At 37.0% G+C, this 18,453-nt stretch overlaps 1 pseudogene; it reads left to right on the plus strand.

The window, feature by feature from the left end:
- The first annotated feature begins 5,094 nt into the window (after positions 1-5,094).
- On the plus strand, positions 5,095-6,606 carry LOC135231396 (olfactory receptor 6C3-like; annotated as a pseudogene).
- Positions 6,607-18,453: the final 11,847 nt, after the last annotated feature.

Raw genomic sequence — 18,453 nt, forward strand, 5'->3', positions numbered from 1 at the left:
GAACTGCTGTTTTCTTGGTTAGCAGCCTTAACACTTAACCACTATGCCACCAGGGTTTCCAAGAAATATGTTTACCTGTGTTTTATTGACTATGCAAAGACATTCAACTGTGTGGATCATATTAAATTATGGATAATATTGTGAAGAACAGGAATTTCAGACAATTATGATCATGAGGAACTTGTACATAGATCCAGAGGCAGTCATTCGAACAGAACAGGGGGATACTACTGCATGGTTTAAAGTCAGGAAATGCGTGTGTCAGGGTTATATCCTAATCCAAGAAGTTGGTCTATATTTAGAAGAACGGGGCATCAGAATTGGGAGAAGACTCATTAACAACCTTCATAATGCAGATGTCACAACATTTCTTGATGAAAGTGAAGAAGACTTGAAGCACTTACTGGTAAAGGTCAGAGACCATAGTCTTCAGTGTGGGTTATACCTCAATGTAAAGAAAACAAAAATCCTCACAACTGGACCCAGAAGCAACGTCGTGATAAACAGAGAAAAGATTGAAGTTGTCAAGGGTTTCATTTTACTTGGATCCACAATCAACAGCCATGGAAGCAGCTGTCAAGAAATCAAAAGACACATTGCATTGGGCAAATCTGCTGCAAAAGACCTCTTTAAAGTGTAGAAAAACAAAATGTTGAAGACTAAAGTGAGCCTGACCCAAGGTATGGTGTTTTCAATCATTCCATGTGCATAGAAAAGCTACATGATGATTAAAGAAGAGTGAAGAATAATTGACGCTTCTGAATTGTGGTGTTGGAAAAGAATATTGAACATTAAGTTATCCTATCCACTAACGTTGAATATACCATGTGCTGCCAAAAGAATGAACAAATCTGTTTTGGAACAAATACAACCAGAATGCTCCTTAAAAGCAAGGATGGTGAGACTATGTCTCACACCCTTTGGACGTATTATCAGGAGGGGTAAGTCCCTGGAGAAGGACATCATGCTTGGTAAAGTAGAGGGTCAGCGAAAAAGAAGAAGACCTTCAAGGAGATGGATTGACACAATGGCTGCAACAATGGGATGAAGCATGACATAGATCGTGAGGATGGCGCAGGACCAGGCAGTGTTTCATTCTATCCTACGTAGGGTCGCTATAAGTAGGAACCGACTCGACAGCACCTAACAACAACATTTATATAATTTTGAACTATGTAGGTAAGTCCTTGCTAAAGAGAATATGTCACTAAGAATTTATGATAGTTGTACAATCTTTTTGAGTAGAACCACATTATAGAAAATTTAAAAAATAAGGATACACAATAGAGAAGACACATCATGTATTTATATCCATAATATACAAATGTCTCCTACAGTGGAAACCCTGGTGGTGTAGTTGTTAAGAGCTCCGCTGCTAACTAAAAGGTTGGCAGTTCAAATCCACCAGGCACTCCTTGGAAACCCTATGGGGCAGTTCTGCTCTATCCTATAGGGTCGCTTGAGTCAAAATCAACTCGATGTCAATGGGTTTGCTTTTTTTTTTTGGATCAATAAATAGGAAGACAATAAACCCAATGGAAAGCAAAGATTATTAAATAGGCAATTCAGGAACAGGAAATAAAAATACTAAAAATATATTTAATCTCTATATGAATCAGAGAATACAAAAATATAAAAATAGATAAGATTTATGTTTTAAGCACTTACTGTATCTCAAGTAAGGAGCCCTTGTGACACAACAGTTAAGCACTCAGCTGCTATCCCAAAAATTTCCCAGCGGCTCCAGGGAAGAAAGACATAGCAATCTGCTATAGTGAAGATTACAGCCTCAAACACCCTATGGGGCAGTTCTACTCCATCGAATAGGGTCCCTCGCTGAGAGTTGGAATCAACCTGAAGGCAACTAACAACAGCAGCATATCCCAATTAGCACGCTAAACTCGGTTATACGTTACCTCACTGTAATTTTTTAATAGTCTATGACTTAGGACTATTGGTCTTCTCATTTTGTGGGTGAAGAGACTGATGTTCAGAAAATTGCATTAAAATTTGTAAGTTTGAAAAGAAATTGGATCTGTTTAACCTAAAAACCCAGGCACTGTGATCGCTAAGCTATAGTGTCTTTGCCTTTAAATAAGTTGTGATATTATTTTGTCTCTCTGCTTATAAAAATTTTAAATGACCGATAATATCCAGTTTTGACTCAAATATGAAGAAAAGGACTCGTTCTTGTCTGTAGGAGAACTTTTTTTAAGTATCTGTTAGAATCGAAAACTCACAGCTATGTCAGCATTACACATAGGTAAATGTATGCGTAGGGGTGCATTGTAACATCATAACAGTGTGAAATTGGTCACAGTCTAACCCCCTAAATCTTAATCAGCGAAGTAGTTATTAAATTACATGCAAGTCACCTCTGGTATTCTATGCAATTGTTACAAAAAAACTTGATAAGGAATGATACCATTATATATTACATACTGAAAAAAAGGTAATTATAGAGCATTTGGCATCATGTAAATGCATTAATGTATAACAGCAACAACAACAAACCGTCAAGTGTGTGAATGTGAGGGCTCCCACATTACTCCAGATACAGAAAAAACATATCTCGAGAACATACTATAAATTCTTAATACTAGCTAATTTGAAGATTGGGGTAAAAATGGAGGATTTGTTGGAAATATTAGGGCCATTCAAAATGCCCCTTTATACTAATGTCACCTTGATTCTTATAACATTAAGCATGTATTAGATTTAAAATTTAAAAAAAGGAAAAATAAACCTAAATCTTCAAGTACTCTTCTGATATTCAAAAATATTGATATCCCTTATTTTATTTATGTATTCGTTCATTTTGCATTATGCTGGTGGATATATATGAATGAATAAAACATAGGTAGCACTCCCAAATTAGGATCCACGGAGGTGTAGTTTGGTCCTGGATTTAACCAGACCCAAAGGGACTGAGAAGAAATCAACTCTTGAGTGTAGAACAAGTGCCATATGTGTATTAGGAAAATGATACACAGTCAAAGGGAGACTAGGTTGATAGTATAAGCTGACTGGTATGCTTTTACTTTTATCTCATTATATTGCTTAGCTTTCCAGGAGAGTGTATGTTATGACATCATTTACTTTTTGGAATTTATCTCTTCTTGTACCTTTCCTTTCTCCACACTAATCTCTGGGGAATTTATTCGGTGATCAGAGAAGGTGAAATTGTTTTATCTTTGGGTAGGGTTAAATCTTCATCGTATCCAGAGAGCTTTGAACTCTTTAAGCTCCTAGTCTCTTAAAGCAGCATTCCCTGGACATTTACCTAAAGAACTCTTAGTGTTACAGTAAGTAGCTCTTATTGGAGTTCAGGTCCAGAGCAATGTATTTATGTGGAAAGGTCAGAGAAATTTATGTTACTTATAACAGAGGCTGCAAACAAACTGACATGCAGTCCAGCCTGTGTTTTCTCTCTGCTAGAGGCACTTATGTGACAGACGCAAGGGTGGACCAAATGACAAAAAGTTCTCCTCAAGGACATTATGCATGTATTATATCCCCTTTTTTAAATAAATTAAGAAAAATCCAGGATAATATTTCTGACTGGAACCATCAGACATATCACAGAGTGAGTATGTTCCTTATTATCAATGAAATGTTTCTCTCATCTGTAGTTGATTTTGTTGGAATAAGTTGCAGGAAGTCCCAAATTATCCCTTTAACATATTTAGTATTATTAGTTATATATTGTAATATATTTCAGGCATTGTTGAAAACACAGAAATGTAGTCTCTGCCCTTTGATACATCATATTTTGCTGATATGTTAATGACAACATGTGCATATTCCTGAAGAAAGGGAATGTTGAGTGCCAGAAAAAGAAAAAAGGACAAAGAAGAAAGAAGGATAATATCATCTTAGAAACTATTCACTCATCAGTAATACTAATCATTGAATTAGGCAGAAGGGAACATTTTTCTACATGTTCCCTTCATAAATGCAGTCTCACCAGTTCATGCTATAGAAAGAGATTAACACTACAAACATTACTGAGAACTTATACACAGAAATCTGGTTGTTAAGGATAGAGCAGTGAAAAAAAAACATAAAAGTCACTGAGCTTACATTTTAGCAATTTCTGTTTTCTCTATAGGAAATCCTATATATATATAATATATAATATATATATATATATATATTTCCTGTATTCAGTCTTCTAAAAAAGGAGGCAATGAGGTATTTGGTATTAAAAATTTCTTTATGAGTTCATTCTCATCCTCAGTCAAGTGTAAGACCAAACAGAATAGTATTAGTTAAAAAAAAAAGTCCATTCATAATTGTTAATTTTAATAAAAAACAAACAATGATATCCACTAATCACGTTGTAGAAATATATTAATGATAGGCTCTGTCTGTGTGAGTATTGATTCATCTCTCTGGTTCCTGTTTTCTTTCCCATTAATGAAAACTAAACTTTACTCTTGTTTACAATCAAGGTCATTCTAGTGATATTTATGTGATTGGGAAACACCTTTATTTTTGTTGATTGCATTAAAATAAGAGATATTAAAAATAAAAATAATTTTAGATACTATTAAGTTCAGGGATTGTGACTGGGTTCCAATTACCACCAAAGCCCTAGTAAACAATAAAATTTTTTTGTTTGGTTTTGTTTTTGTCTTCTTTTTTTTTTTTAATTTATTGTACTTCAGATGGAAGTTTACAGGACAAACAAATTTCTCATTAATGGTCAGTACACACATTGTTCTATGACATTGGTTAAAAACCCCACAACATTAGACAATAAAATTTTTAAATTTTGGCACCAGGATAAGTACTCAAAATTAAATTCATCCCTAAAATCATACAATCTCTGAAACTGGAAAACAATGTCTCAGTATATAAACTATAGGTAATGATTCATTAATATCGGTATGGAAATTTATGATTCAAGGAAATACTGAAAATATAGAAAATTTGACTCTATGTAGAGATTGTATGCACTGACACTGATTTGGATTTTAACATAGATCTGAGAATCCGTTTTCTTTTCAAAGAGGCTCTAAAAAAAAATTCCATTTTAATAAGGGTCACAAGATATTGGAAAGGAGCTGAAAGGGAAAAAAAAGGGTCATTGTTCAGTGTCATTGGGGTTATTAATGCTAATATTTAAATCTCTAATATTTGCTCATTCTTTATGTTTTGTTTTTCACCAATAGACTTTGCCTAAAGAGGAAAAATACATCAGTATGAGAAATCACACAATGATTACAGTTTGTACTCTTGGGCATAGCAGAAGACCCAAAGCTTCAGGTTATGATCTTTATCTTTTTATTTATAGCTTATGTATTAAGTATCACAGGCACCCTGACCATCATCATCCTCACCTTGATAGACTCTCCTCTAAACACTCCTGTGTACTGCTTCCTCCGGAACTTCTCCTTCTTAGAAATTACATTCACCACTGTGTCTATCCCCAGATTTCTGGGGGCAATCATTACTAAAGTCAAGAACATTTCTTACAATAATTGTTTAGCTCGATTATTTTTCTTCATCTTCATGGGTGTGTCTGAATGTTTTCTTCTAACTGCCATGTCTTACGATCATTATGTTGCCATCTGCAAGTCCCTTCATTACACCACCATCATGAAGAAGAAAATCTGCGCCCTGCTTCTTCTTTGTTCATGGCTGGGAGGATTCCTGACCGTTTTCCCACCACTCATGCTTATCCTCCAGTTAGATTTCTGTTCTTCCAGTGTCATTGACATTGTGACTACTCCCCCATCTTACAACTCTCATGCACGGATACCTGGCTTTTAGAGATGATTGGCCGTTACTTTCCTTTTGTTCCTTTGCTGTTCACATTGGCGTTAGTGATTCTCTCCTACTTGTGCACCGTTATCACCGTTCTGAGAACCCCTTCTGCCAGTCAGAGGAAAGAGGCTTTCTCCATTTGTTCTTCTCACATGATCGTCATTTCCATCTCTTAGGCAGCTGTGTATTCATGTAGTTCAAGCCTTCAGCAAGAGACAGAGCATCAGCGACCAAAGGAGTAGCTATTCTCAACACTTCTATTGCGCCCATGCTGAACCCCTTCATCTACCCCCTGAGGAACAAGCAAGTAAAACAAGCCTTCAAAAACTTGATCCATAAAACAGGATTTCCAGAAAATAAATGAAAGTATTTATTGGCATGAATGAATGTTATTGTGAAGGTACAATAAAGAATAAATGAAATTCTAGCCTTCTTCTAATCTTCACTATGCTAAATCCATCTCTCCACTACCCCAATGGCAAACCCAAATGCTTAAACTTTCTTTTTAACACGAAAATGTCTGTGTTATGCCTTCCTTTAAAACTTTCAGTAAATTCCACATAATCATTGATTTATTATTCTGAATAGAAAACCAGTGACTGTAGTACCTAATCCATTTGGTTAAATTATTCTGAACTGTAAAAATGTTTTACACTGTAATTGCTTAAAATTGAAAACACTTTAACTCTTAAATTTTCTTTTCTTTGTTACTAGCATAATAAAATAGTTTCTTCTTAGAAATTATATGAAATATGAAATTAAACACCACATTTTTTTACACTATCTACAGTATCTGTACAATTATTTCCACTCTTCTGATGGACTTGGGTATTATATTCCCACTTACAAGTAATTTGAAATTCATAAATACTCTATTTCCTAGTTATATTGAAGATGTGTTATCTCTGGCTTTGTATACTCTCCTTGTTATCTGTATTTGTTTTTTGTTTTTAAATAATTTTTATTGTGCTTTAAGTGAAAGTTTACAAATCAAGTCAGTCTGTCACGTATAAAGTTATATACACCTTAATACATACTCCCATGTACTCTCCCGCTAATGAGTTAGCCCACTCCTTCCTTTCAGTCTCTCCTTTCATGACCGTTTTGACAGTTTCTAACCCTCTCTCCCCTCCCATCTCCCCTCCAGACAGGAGATGCCAACACAGTCTCAAGTGTCCACCTGATACAAGTAGCTCACTCTTCATCAGCATCTCTCTCCAACCCATTGTCCAGTCCCTTCCATGTCTGATGAGTTGACTTCGGGAATGGTTCCTGTCCTGGGCCAATGGAAGGTTTGGGGACCATGACCTCCTGAATTCTTCTAGTCTCAGTCAGACCATTAAGTCTGGTCTTTTTATGAGAATTTGGGGTCTGCATCCCACCGTTCTTCTGCTCCCTCAGGGGTTCTTTGTTGTGCTCCCTGTCAGGACAGTCATCAGTTGCGGCTGGGCACCGTCTAGTTCTTCTGGTCTCAGGATGTTGTAAGTCTCTAGTTCATGTGGCCCTTTCTGTCTCATGGGCTCTTAGCTGTCGTGTGGCCTTGGTGTTCTTCATTTTCCTTTGCTCCAGGTGGGTTGAGACCAATTGATGCATCTTAGATGGCCGCTTGTTAGCATTTAAGACCCCAGACGCCACATTTCAAAGTGGGATGCAGAATGATTTCATAATAGAATTGTTTTGCCAATTGACTTAGAAGTCCCCGCAAACCATGTTCCCCAGACCCCCGCCCCTGCTCCGTTGACCTTTGCAGCATTCATTTTATCCCGGAAACTTCCTTGTTTTTGGTCCAGTCCAATTGAGCCGACCTTCCATGTATTGAGTGTTGTCTTTCCCTTCACCTAAAGCAGTTCTTATCTACTGATTATTCAATAAAAAACCCTCTCCCACCCTTCCTCCCTCCCTCCCTCGTAACCACAAAAGTATGTGTTCTTCTCAGGTTTCCTATTTCTCAAGGTCTTATAATAGTGGTCTTATACAATATTTGTCCTTTTGCCTCTGACTCATTTCGCTCAGCATAATGCCTTCCAGGTTCCTCCATGTTATGAAATGTTTGACAGATTCGTCACTGTTCTTTATCGATGCGTAGTATTCCATTGTGTGAATATACCACAATTTATTTACCCATTCATCCGTTGATGGACACCTTGGTTGCTTCCAGCTTTTTGCTATTGTAAACAGAGCTGCAATAAACATGGGTGTGCATATATCTGTTTGTGTGAAGGCTCTTGTATCTCTAGGGTATATTCCTAGGAGTGGGATTTCTGGGTTGTATGGTAGTTCTATTTCTAACTGTTTAAGATAACGCCAGATAGATTTCCAAAGTGGTTGTACCATTTTACATTCCCACCAGCAGTGTATAAGAGTTCCAATCTCTCCGCAGCCTCTCCAACATTTATTATTTTGTGCTTTTTGTATTAATGCCAGCCTTGTTGGTGTGAGATGGAATCTCATCGTAGTTTTAATTTGCATTTCTCTAATGGCTAATGATCGAGAGCATTTTCTCATGTATCTGTTGGCTGCCTGAATATCTTCTTTAGTGAAATGTGTGTTCATACCCTTTGCCCACTTTTTGATTGGGTTGTTTGTCTTTTTGTGGTTGAGTTTTGACAGAATCATGTAGATTTTAGAGATCAGGTGCTGGTCGGAGATGTCATAGCTGAAAATTCTTTCCCAGTCTGTAGGTGGTCTTTTTACTCTTTTGGTGAGGTCTTTAGATGAGCATAGGTGTTTGATTTTTAGGAGCTCCCAGTTATCTGGTTTCTCTTCATCATTTTTGGTAATGATTTGTATTCTGTTTATGCCTTGTATTAGGGCTCCTAGGGTTGTCCCTATTTTTTCTTCCATGATCTTTATCGTTTTAGTCTTTGTGTTTAGGTCTTTGATCCACTTGGAGTTAGTTTTTGTGCATGGTGTAAGGTATGGGTCCTGTTTCACTTTTTTGCAAATGGATATCCAGTTATGCCAGCACCATTTGTTAAAAAGGCTATCTTTTCCCCAATTAACTGACTCTGGTGCTTTGTCAAATATCAGCTGCTCATACGTGGATGGATCTATATCTGGGTTCTCAATTCTGTTCCATTGGTCTATGTGCCTGTTGTTGTACCAGAACCAGGCTGTTTTGACTACTGTGGCTGTATAATAGCTTCTGAAATCAGGTAGAGTGAGGCCTCCCACTTTCTTCTTCTTTTTCAGTAATGCTTTACTTATCCGAGGCTTCTTTCCCTTCCATGTGAAGTTGGTGATTTGTTTCTCCAAAACATTAAAAAATGACCTTGGAATTTGGATCGGAAGTGCATTGTATGTATAGATGGCTTTGGTAGAATAGACATTTTTACTATGTTCAGTCTTCCTATCCATGAGCAAGGTATGTTTTTCCACTTAAGTATGTCCTTTTGAATTTCTTGTAGTAGAGCTTTGTAGTTTTCTTTGTATTGGTCTTTTACATCCTTGGTAAGATTTATTCCTAAGTATCTTATCTTCTTGGGGGCTACTGTGAATGGTATTGATTTGGTTATTTCCTCTTCGGTGTTCTTTTTGTTGATGTAGAGGAATCCAAGTGATTTTTGTATGTTTATTTTATAACCTGAGACTCTGCCAAACTCTTCTATTAGTTTCAGTAGTTTTCTGGAGGATTCCTTAGGGTTTTCTGTGTATATAATCATGTCATCTGCAAATAGTGATAACTTTACTTCCTCCTTGCCAATCCGGATACCTTTTATTTCTTTGTCTAGCCTCATTGCCCTGGCTAGGACTTCCAGCACGATGTGGAATAAGAGCGGTGATAAAGGGCATCCTTGTCTGGTTCCCGTTCTCAAGGGAAATGCTTTCAGATTCTCTCCATTTAGAGTGATATTGGCTGTTGGCTTTGCATAGATGCCCTTTATTATGTTGAGGAATTTTCCCTCAATTCCTATTTTGGTAAGAGTTTTTATCATAAATGGGTGTTGGACTTTGTCAAATGCCTTTTCTGCATCAATTGATAAGATCATGTGGTTTTTGTCTTTTGTTTTATTTGTGTGATGGATTACATTAATGGTTTTTCTGATATTAAACCAGCCTTGCATACCTGGTATAAATCCCACTTGATCGTGGTGAATTATTTTTTTGATGTGTTGTTGAATTCTATTGGCTAGAATTTTATTCAGGATTTTTACATCTATGTTCATGAGGGATATAGGTCTATAATTACCTTTTTTTGTAATGTCTTTACCTGGTTTTGGTATCAGGGAGATGGTGGCTTCATAGAATGAGTTCGGTAGTATTCCGTCATTTTCTATGCTTTGGAATACCTTCAGAAGTAGTGGTGTTAACTCTTCTCTGAAAGTTTGGTAGAACTCTGCAGTGAAGCCGTCCGGGCCAGGGCTTTTTTTTGTTGGGAGTTTTTTGATTACCGTTTCAATCTCTTTTTTTGTTATGGGTCTATTTAGTTGTTCTACTTCTGAATGTGTTAGTTTAGGTAGGTAGTGTTTTTCCAGGAATTCATCCATTTCTTCTAGGTTTTCAAATTTGTTAGAATACAATTTTTCATAATAATCTGAAATGATTCTTTTAATTTCATTTGGTTCTGTTGTGATGTGGTCCTTCTCATTTCTTATTCGGGTTATTTGTTTCCTTTCCTGTATTTCTTTAGTCAGTCTAGCCAATGGTTTATCAATTTTGTTAATTTTTTCAAAGAACCAGCTTTTGGCTTTGTTAATTCTCTCAATTGTTTTTCTGTTCTCTAATTCATTTAGTTCAGCTCTAATTTTTGTTATTTGTTTTCTTCTGGTGCCTGATGGGTTCTTTTGTTGCTCACTTTCTATTTCTTCAAGTTGTCGGGACAGTTCTCTGATTTTGGCTCTTTCTTCTTTTTGTATGTGTGCATTTATCGATATAAATTGGCCTCTGAGCACTGCTTTTGCTGTGTCCCAGAGGTTTTGATAGGAAGTATTTTCATTCTCATTGCTTTCTATGAATTTCCTTATTCCCTCCTTGATGTCTTCTATAACCCAGTCTTTTTTCAGGAGGGTATTGTTCATTTTCCAAGTATTTGATTTCTTTTCCCTAGTTTTTCTGTTATTGATTTCTACTTTTATTGCCTTGTGGTCTGAGAAGATGCTTTGTAATATTTCGATGTTTTGGACTCTGCAAAGGTTTGTTTTATGACCTAATATGTGGTCTATTCTAGAGAATGTTCCATGTGCGCTAGAAAAAAAAGTATACTTTGCAGCAGTTGGGTGAAGAGATCTGTATAAGTCAATGAGGTCAAGTTGGTTGATTGTTGTAAGTAGGTCTTCCGTGTCTCTGTTGAGCTTCTTACTGGATGTCCTGTCCTTCTCCGAAAGTGGTGTGTTGAAGTCTCCTACTATAATTGTGGAGGTATCTATCTCGCTTTTCAATTCTGTTAAAATTTGATTTATGTATCTTGCAGCCCTGTCATTGGGTGCATAAATATTTAATATGGTTATGTCTTCCTGATCAATTGTCCCTTTTATCATTATATAGTGTCCTTCTTTTTCCTTCCGGTGGATTTAAGTCTAAAGTCTATTTTGTCAGAAGTTAATATTGCTACTCCTCTTCTTTTTTGCTCATTGTTTGCTTGATATATTTTTTTCCATCCTTTGAGTTTTAGTTTGTGTCTCTAAGTCTAAGGTGTGTCTCTTGTAGGCAGCATATAGATGGATCGTGTTTCTTTATCCAGTCTGTGACTCTCTGTCTCTTTATTGGTGCATTTAGTCCATTTACATTCAGCGTAATTATAGATAAATAAGTTTTTAGTGCTGTCATTTTGATGCCTTTTTATGTGTTTTGTTGACAATTTCATTTTTCCACACACTTTTTTGTGCTGAGACATTTTTCTTAGTAAATTGTGAGATCCTCATTTTCATAGTGTTTGACTTTATGTTAGTTGAGTCGTTACGTTTTTCTTGGCTTTTATCTTGAGTTATAGAGTTGTTATACCTTTTTGTGGTTACCTTATTATTTACCCCTATTTTTCTAAGTAAAAACCTAACTTGTATTGTTCTGTATCGCCTTGTATCACTCTCCATCTGGCAGTTCAATGCCTCCTGTATTTAGTCCCTCTTTTTGATTATTGTGATCTTTTACCTATTGACTTCCATGATTCCCTGTTATGTGTATTTTTTTTAATTAATCTTAATTTGTTTGTTTTTGTGATTTCCCTATTTGAGTTGATATCAGGACGTTCTGTTTTGTGACCTTGTGTTGTGCTGGTATCTGATATTATTGGTTTTCTGACCAAACAATATCCTTTAGTATTTCTTGTAGCTTTGGTTTGGTTTTTGCAAGTTCTCTAAACTTGTGTTTGTCTGTAAATATCTTAATTTCGCCTTCATATTTCAGAGAGAGTTTTGCTGGATATATGATCCTTGGTTGGCAGTTTTTCTCCTTCAGTGTTCTGTATATGTCCTCCCATTCCCTTCTTGCCTGCATGGTTTCTGCTGAGTAGTCTGAACTTATTCTTATTGATTCTCCCTTGAAGGAAACCTTTGTTTTCTCCCTGGCTGCTTTTAAAATTTTCTCTTTATCTTTGGTTTTGGTGAGTTTGATGATAATATGTCTTGGTGTTTTTCTTTTTGGATCAATCTTAAATGGGGTTCGATGAGCATCTTGGATAGATATCCTTTCGTCTTTCATGATGTCAGGGAAGTTTTCTGTCAGGAGTTCTTCAACTATTTTCTCTGTGTTTTCTGTCCTCCCTCCCTGTTCTGGGACTCCAATCACCCACAGTTATCCTTCTTGATAGAGTCCCACATGATTCTTAGGCTTTCTTCATTTTTTTTAATTCTTTTATCTGATTTTTTTTCAGCTATGTTGGTGTTGATTCCCTGGTCCTCCAGATGTCGCAGTCTGCATTCTAATTGCTCGAGTCTGCTCCTCTGACTTCCTATTGCGTTGTCTAATTCTGTAATTTTATTGTTAATCTTTTGGATTTCTACATGCTGTCTCTCTATGGATTCTTGCAACTTATTAATTTTTCCAGTATGTTCTTGAATAATCTTTTTGAGTTCTTCAACAGTTTTATCAGTGTGTTCCTTGGCTTTTTCTGCAGTTAGCCTAATTTCATTTGTGATGTCTTGAAGCATTCTGTAAATTAGTTTTTTATATTCTGTATCTGATAATTCCAGGATTGTATCTTCATTTGGGAAAGATTTTGATTCTTTTGTTTGGGGGGTTGGAGTAGCTGTCATGGTCTGCTTCTTTAGGTAGTTTGATATGGACTGCTGTCTCCAAGCCATCAGTGGGAAACTAGTTTTTCCAGAAAATCCGCTAAAAAAAAAAAAATGCAGTCAGATCCCTATCAGAGTTCTCCCTCTGGCTTAGGGTATTTGGATGTTAATGAAGCCGCCTGGGGAGGGTGGGGGAGGTAACAGAGAGATAGGAGAGTAGCACCTCAGAATATAGCCAGAGTTGCTTGTCTTGCTTGGAATGACTATTATATCTGAGATTCCCACGGGGCACGTTGCCTATGTATGCTGGCTGTGTGGAGGTTGCCCCCGGGGGGTCTGAGCCGCTGTAGTCACGGTCAGATCCTCCGCTTCCAGCCCCACGCCCAGGGTCAAGGCTCCCTTGCTGGGACAGTGCACTCTCAACTCCAAAATCAGTCGCTGCCTCCCAGGGACTTCTTGTCCAGCCAGCCGCGTTGCCGTGCCGCCTCCGAGAACAGGCTGGGCTCCCTCCCGGGGTTAGTTCTGGTGAGTGGAGGAGCTCCCCGTGCTTGTGCCGTGACCGAGTGTCCCGGCTGGGATGCTGCTCTCCCCGCTCCAATACCAGTCGCTGCCTCCCGGGGACTTCTCCTACCAGCTGCGACCCAAGCCGCCGGAGCGAACCGGCTGGGCCCCCTCCCGGGGTTAGTTCACGGGGGTGGAGCAGCTCTCCGTGTTTATGCCGTACCTGTGTCCAGTCCAAATCCCAGCAGGACAGTTCCCCGGCTGGGACGCTGCTCTCCCTGCTCCAAGACCAGTCACTGCCTCCCGGGGACTTCTCCCACTGGCTGCGTCACCACGCTGCCCACGCACCGGCTGGGCCCCCTCCTGGTGTTAGTTCAGGGGGGTGGAGCCGCTGTCTGTGCTTGTGCCGTACCTGACTGATATGCTGGCTCCAGGCTCTGGAAACAATCGCTGCTTCCCCGTATTAGTTCGTTCTCCATCTCTAAATCTGTGTTTGTTGTTCAGGGTTCGTAGATTGTTATGTATGTGATCAATTCACTTGTTTTTCTGTGTCTTTGTTGCAAGAGGGATCCGAGGTAGCATCTGCCTAGTCCGCCATCTTGGCCCCGCCTCTGTATTTGTTTTTGAAACTGTATAACAAAGGTGTATATTTAGGCAGCCACAATTACCATTATGTAACCTGGCAGTCTGATTGACATGTAATAAATAATAATAGCTCTTCTATACAGAACACTTGCACTGTACATTTATTTCCTCAACTAGGTAAGTTCTATGCTATATTCTGTATACTAGATATATGGCATACTAGATATGATTATCTTCCTTTTAAAAATGTGTAAATTAATTCTAAATTTGAGTAGCTTGCTTGAGGCTATTGAGCTATAGTAGCTAGTGTGATACCCTGAAGTAAAAAACAAAACAAATAACAGAAAAAATAAAAATTGAGTTCATTCTGTTTTTATACATAGTTGAAACTCTAAATTTACCCACAAATTTTGTATAGATTCCTAAGTATCTGAAAATTTTTATGTATTTATTTTTATTATTCAATTTATCTAATTTGAGTGTGAGTATATTATTGAAGACTTGAATTTCACTATTGCAACCCAAAGCTTGAATTTTTTCTTCAGTTCTTTCAGCTTGAAAAATGCCGAGCGTGTTCTTCTCTTTTGGTTTTCCATCTCCAGCTCTTTGCACATGTCGTTATAATACTTTACTTTGTCTTCTCGAGGGCCCTTTGAAACCTTCTGTTTAGTTCTTTTACTTCATCAATTCTTCCTTTTGCTTTAGCTGTTTGACGCTCAAGAGCAAGTTTCAGAGTCTCCTCTGACATCCATCTTGGTTTTTTCTTTCTTTCTTGTCTTTTCAGTGACCTCTTGCTTTCTCCATGGATGATGTTATTCCATAGCTCTTCTGGTCTTCGGTCACTAGTGTTCAATGTGTCAAATCTGTTCTTGAAATGGTCTCTAAATTCAAGTGGGATATAGTCAAGGTCATATTTTGGCTCTTGTGGACTCCTTCTGATTTCCTTCAGTTTCAGCTTGAACTTGCATATGAGCAATTGATGATCTGTTCCACAGTTGGCCCCTGCCCTTCTTCTGACTGATGATATTGAGCTTTTCCATCGTGTCTTTCCACAAATGTAGTCAATTTGATTTCTGTGTGTTCCATCTGGCGAGGCCCATGTGTATAGTCGCCGTTTATGTTGGTGAAAGAAGGTATTTGCAATGAATAAGTCGTTCATCTTGCAAAATTCTGTAATTCAATCTCCAGCATTGTTTCTGTCACCAAAGCCATATTTTCCAACTACTGGTCCTTCTTCTTTGTTTCCAACTTTTGCATTCCAATCTCCAGTAATTATCAATGCATCTTGATTGCATGTTCGATCAACTTCAGACTGCAGCAGCTGATAAAAATCTTCTATTTCTTCATCTTTGGCCCTAGTGGTTGGTGCGTAAATTTGAATAATATTCTTATTAACCGATCTTCCTTGTAGGCGTATGGATATTATCCTATCACTGACAGCTTTGTACCTCAGGATAGACCTTGAAATGTTCTTTTCGACGATGAATGCAACACCATTCCTCTTCAAGTTTTCATTCCCAGCATAGTAGACTATATGATTGTCTGATTCAAAGTGGCCAATACCAGTCCATTTCAGCTCACTAATGCTTAGGATATCGATGTTTATGTGTTCCATTTCATTTTTCTTCTTGCATACTTTGGACATGTTGTCAGGAGGGATCAGTCTCTGGAGAAGGACATTGTGCTTGGCAGAGTATAGGGTCAGCAGAAAAGAGGAAGACCTTCAACAATGTGGATTGACACAGTGGCTGCAACAATGAGCTCAAGCACAACAATTTTAAGGATGGTGCAGGACCTGGCAGTATTTCGTTCTGTTGTGCATAGGGTTGCTATGAGTCAGAGCCGACTCAACGGCATCTGACAATGACAACAACAATATTATTGAAGATTGACAGGGAAGATAATATATTTGGGAATATAAATTTTAACATTATTCAATCTAAATAAGATACTCTCTCCATTTTGCTATTGCTGGTGAGCAGTAGTAGAGTGATCACAAAAAAGTATAATGTATTAGTAGCATATGGTAGCAAAAATTTGTATTAGAAGACAGATTAAAAATAATAAGGTTAAAAAATGTATTTATCACAATGAGGTAGATTCTTAGCTTTAAAAAATGGCATGGAGTATTGAGTAGAAATCTGGATTTGGAGATAAGATATTTTGTTTCTAGACTTTGTGTGCCTAGGGGGAGTCAACGCAAAAAAAATTCATACTTAAGTGTTCTTGTCGTTTGTTAGTTTTTGTTCCATGTTCCACAAGCTCCTTTTTCCAATTTCAATACCAGTGTGTGTTATGTTTTATATTCCTTAGTGTTTTGTGTACATTCCTCTTCTGGCAATTTTGATTCCCTGAATTAATCCCCTTGAGCCAGAGGCAGATCAGATAGATAAAACATTAAGTAGCTGTGCAAGTAAAATCTATGTAGAAACCATGCCATAGAGTTTCAAAACACCTTCTGATATTTTTTCTCTTTTCTGTTTTTGCTACTTTCTCCCTCTCCAAATTATATATTCCCCAAGGGTAAAATGAGACATATCTGTAATAGGACATTATAAGATACTACGTTCAGTAGGAAAGGGAGGGGATGGTTTCAGGAATGCTGGCTTCCCCAGATTACAACAATGGCATTTTACTATCCCAGGCATTCTGAGTGTGTGTGAAACTATATGAATAGCAGAGGTAAGTTGGGCATATAAAAGGCAATGAAAATTTCCCTATTCTTAGCATTGATTCATTTTGTATCAACTTGACTTTCAATTAAATAGGATATATCGTGGTTATAATTTAGAACTAAATATATTAAAATATTTTTAAAAAGATGAGTATATTTATTGTATCAATTTATTCATTCCCCATTAATTAAAGGCAAACAACTGCTGCTCTGTGTCTGTGTGTTTCTAATTGTACATAGGCTATGCAGTGCTGGGTTTAAGGGAACAGAATTGCATTACAGGTAGCCTGATATTACATTTAACACTTGCTAGCTATATGAATTTATTTAAGTTTCATAATTCCTCCCAGCCTCAGTTTGAGAGACTTTATTCATTTGAGAATAAAGATAAAATTTTCATAGCATTGTGTTATGAAGAATAAATAAAATAAATTATAAAATCTTTAGTCTTTCATTCAAATAGTGCCTTTGATAATTTGCAAATATGAGTTTATTCAAATTAAAATAAAAATAAATTTAAACTGTTACTTTTAAGTACCTAATGAATATGATATAATTTATGAAGCACTTTCATTTATGTTATTTCAATTAATTCTCAAAAACACCCTTGATATTTCAACTTCATTTTTTAAAGTAATTCCGTAACTGACTCAAAGTCAAAAATCCATGACGTGGCCTGTTTGAATTTTTAATGCACATCTCTCTATCTGCAAAATCCATATATTTTCTAGGATAATAAATTGACCTTATAATACCAAAAATTGGAAATTAATATTAAGTTTTGGATACTATAGCTTTGTTAATAATCATTTCCTTTTCTTGTTTCCCTGGTGGGGAAGTGGTTAAGAGCTATGGCTGCCAACCAAAAGGTTGGCAGCTCAAATCCACAGCCACTCCTTGGAAACCATATGGGGCAGTTCTACTGTGTCCTGTAAGGTCACTATGAGTCAGAAATGACTCGAAGGCAATGGGTGTCTTTTTCTGTATTAAATGGTATGTTAAATTGTAGATGGAAAATTAATGAACTGAAAGTGTGAGGTTACGAGTTGATACTCTCCATAAACTCCTACATGTATGAATGTTACTGTTTCTGAAGTTATTATTAAATGTGACTCGGGATGTGTATTTCCCTTTGATATGTTTCTATACACAATGGTATGAAATCTGAGAATTGAATCTGCCCATGTTTATTGAAAGGAAGAAATGTAAATTATTCAAATTTTTCTAGGGAAACAGTACCCTAAAATTTCCACGAAAAATATTAAAAAAAAAAATTCTAACAAAACAATTCTGCCAGCAACTCAATGAGGTCTCCTGTGGAGACTTTGTTTCATTCAGGCAGAGCAAATGCCTCGAATGAACCCGGTGTTATTGTTCAAAGCCAAGAATGAATGAGCAGTGCCAAATGTGTATTTCAGTGTAATTATGAAGCTATGTTGGATGCTGCCCACAACACTGTATTAAACTTTTTCTTTTTCTAGTGTATTTACTTAAAACAAATCTTTAAATTCAGTAAAATAAAAGAAACAAGGCGACATGGTCAGTAAAGCAAATTGCTTTGGAGATATGCTCAGTCCTTGTTTTTCTAATGGTCTTTAATGAGTCTTGACTGAAGAAGAGAAAACTGAGTGAACATGGAGGAAGATGGAAAAAGTAAACTTTCAAAGTCATTAAATTACCAACTAGCATTCCCTCTCAGTGTAACATAAAGCACTAAAAAAAAAAAAAACAGAAAAGAAGTGGACCAGTCAA

Source organism: Loxodonta africana, chromosome 4, assembly GCF_030014295.1.
Source record: "Loxodonta africana isolate mLoxAfr1 chromosome 4, mLoxAfr1.hap2, whole genome shotgun sequence".
In the NCBI taxonomy this organism is placed as follows: Eukaryota; Metazoa; Chordata; class Mammalia; order Proboscidea; family Elephantidae; genus Loxodonta; species Loxodonta africana.